Here is a 3,269-nt window from a genome sequence, read left to right as displayed (position 1 = left end):
AAAAAAAAAAAAAAAAAAAAAAAAAAAAAGAACCTCCAAAAGTTATGCTAGTGATTAATGTGTGGAAGGAAGACTGTTCCCTGGCTCTGATTTATGTAATTCAAAACGAAGAAATGAGGCCAGGTGCAGTGGCTTACGCCTATAATCCCAGCACTTTGGAAGGCCAAGGCGGACAGATTGCTTGAGCCTGGGAGTTCAAGACCAGTCTGGGTTACACCATGGTAAAACCCTGTCAATACAAAAAATACAAAAGTTAGCTGAGCACGGTAGTTTATACCTGTAGTCCCAGCTAATCAAGAGGCTGAGGTGAGAGGATCACTTGAGCCTGGGAGTGGGAGGCTGCAGTGAACTAAGATGGCACCACCGTACCCCAGCCTGGGTGACAGAGCAAGACCATGTCTCAAAAAAAAAATTGGGCACAGTGGCTCATGCCCGAAATCCCAACACTTTGGGAGGCCAAGGCAGGTGGATCAAGAGGTCAGGAGCACGAGGTCAGAAGTTCAAGACCAAGCTGGCCAAGATGGTGAAAACCCCATCTCAATTAAAAATACAAAAATTAGGTGGGTGTGGTGGTGGGCAACTGCAATCCCAGCTACTCCAGAGGCTAGGATTACAGGCGCTTGCTACCACACCCAGCTAATTTTTGTATTTTTAATAGAGATGAATCCAGTAGCTAGGATTACAGGTGCTTGCCACCATACCTGGCTAATTTTTGTATTTTTAATAGATATGGATTTTGCCATGTTGGCCAGGCTGGTCTTAGAACTCCTGGCCTCAGGTGATCCACCCACCTCAGCCTCCTAAAGTGCTGGGATTACAGGCATGAGCCACCACACCCGGCCCTTTGATGGTTTTATTTCAATGACTTAACAGCTGATTTTTAAAAATAAAGCATAGGCTGGGTGCAGTGGCTCACACCTGTAATCCCAGCACTTTGGAAGGCCAAGGTGGATGGATCATTTGAGGTCAGGAGTTTGAGACTATCCTGGGCAACAAGGGTGAAACCCTGTCTCTACTAAAAATAAAAATTTTTTTTTAAATTAACAGAATAACATTGAATTTTTAAAATTCTGTTTCATCTCAAGCCTGTAATCCCAGCACTGTGGGAGGCCGAGGCGGGTGGATCACGAGGTCAAGAGATCGAGACCATCCTGGTCAACATGGTGAAACCCCGTCTCTACCAAAAATACAAAACATTAGCTGGGCATGGTGGCGCGTGCCTGTAATCCCAGCTACTCAGGAGGCTGAGGCAGGAGAATTGCCTGAACCTAGGAGGCGGAGGTTGCGGTGAGCCGAGATCGCGCCATTACACTCCAGCCTGGGTAACAAGAGTGAAACTCTGTCTCAAAAACAAAACAAAAAAAAAATTCTGTTTCACTCATCTTGTCTAATCATTACATAAATACAAAGAACAAGCTATATACCTTGATATTAAGTTTCATACTTTGAGTAAAAACTTCATTGAAAAGGTAATAAATTATATACACTAATTTTTAGTCAAAAAATTACGTATTGCTTTTATTTTTTTACCCTCAATGAAAATTATATGTGCACACGTCATACTTTTATTTTTTTAAGACAGAGTCTTGCTCTGTTGTACAGGCCGAAGTGGTGTAATCTTAGCTAACTGCAACCCCTGCCTCCCGGGTTCAAGCAATTCTTGCCTCAGCCTCTCTAGCAGGTGGGATTGCAGGCGTGTGCCATCACACCCAGATAATTTTTTTATTTCTTCTTTTGTATTTTTAGTAGAGTCAGGGTTTCGCCATGTTGCCCAGGGTGGTCTCAAACTCCTGAACTCGTGATCCACCTAAATCACTCTCCCAAAGTCCTAGGATTACAGGCGTGAGCCACTGTGCCCAGCCTATGCTTTATTTTTAAAAATTAGCTGTTGCTGGGCGCGGTGGCTCATGCCTGTAATCCCAGCACTTTGGGAGGCCGAGGCGGGTGGATCACGAGGTCAAGAGATCAAGACCATCCTGGTCAACATGGTGAAACCCCGTCTCTACTAAAAATACAAAAAATTAGCTGGGCGTGGTGGTGCATGCCTGTAATCCCAGCTACTCAGGAGGCTGAGGCAGGAGAATTGCCTGAACCCAGGAGGCGGAGGTTGCAGTGAGCCGAGATCGCGCCATTGCACTCCAGCCTGGGTAACAAGAGAGAAACTCCATCTCAAAAAAAAAAAAAAAAAATTTAGCTGTAAAGTCACTGAAAATACACAGGATAAATATACAAAAAATATATAAAATTAACTTTAGGACTGAAAGCAAGTAATTTCTGCCAAAATTTCTTCGTAAGTATAAACAAGAGCCAGTATTACCTGTGTACTTAACTATATTCCGAAGTAAAAGTAAGTGAACAGAAATTAAAAATCAAAACATGATTAGTAAAACCATCAAAGGGCCAGGCATGGTGGCTCACACCTGTAATCCCAGCACTTTAGGAGGCCAAGGCAGGTGGATCACCTGAGGCTAGGAGTTCTAAGACCAGCCTGGTCAACAAGGTGAAATCCATCTCTATTAAAAATACAAAAATTAGCCAGGTGTGGTGGCAAACGCCTGTAATCCTAGCTACTCAGGAGGCTGAGGCAGGAGAATCGCTTGAACCTGGAAGGCAGAGGGTGTAGTGAACCGAGATTGTGCCACTGCACTCTAGCCTGAGTGACAGAACAAGACTGTCTCCAAAAAAATAAAATAAAACCAGCAAATTACAGAAATAACAAAATCTAAAAGGCTATCAGAAAACATGAAAAGGCTTTAAAAATACGTAACGGTTTCCACAAGGTGACTAAGTTACATCTTCAGAAAAAATGGGCTATGCCTGCATTAACCTGTCTGTAACCTAAAATACTAAGGCCTTACCCGAACATATAGTTTGTTAAAATGAAATTCACTTTTTGAATACTGAAAATGAGAAAAATAAAATTTTTTTCAAAAAAATAATTTTGGCCAGGCACAGTGGCTCACGCTTGTAATCCTAGCACTTTGGGAGACCAAGACGGGCAGATCACCTGAAGTCGGGAGTTCGAGACCAGGCCGACCAACATGGAGAAACCCCCTCTAATAAAAATACAAAATTAGTTCGGTATGGTAACGTATGCCTGTAATCCCAGCTACTCGGGAGGCTGAGGCAGGAGAATCACTTGAAGCCAGGTTGCAGTAAGCCAGGATTGCACCATTGCACTCCAGCCTAGGCAACAAGAGCAAAACTCCACCTCAAAAATAAATAAATAAACACAATTTCACTGCATCCTGTCAGAAGAGAATTTAACC

General features: G+C 43.1%; 1 protein-coding gene across 4 annotated transcripts in view; it reads right to left on the bottom strand.

The window, feature by feature from the left end:
* KANSL2 (KAT8 regulatory NSL complex subunit 2) overlaps window positions 1-3,269 on the bottom strand; it is a 30,261-nt gene that overhangs the window by 20,098 nt on the left and 6,894 nt on the right. The window lies entirely within an intron of this gene.

Source organism: Sapajus apella, unplaced genomic scaffold (assembly GCF_009761245.1).
Source record: "Sapajus apella isolate SASKATOON/1434 unplaced genomic scaffold, GSC_monkey_1.0 scaffold2, whole genome shotgun sequence".
NCBI lineage: Eukaryota > Metazoa > Chordata > Mammalia > Primates > Cebidae > Sapajus > Sapajus apella.
Note: the sequence above shows the minus strand (reverse complement) of the source record. Positions and strands in the feature narration are given on the sequence as shown.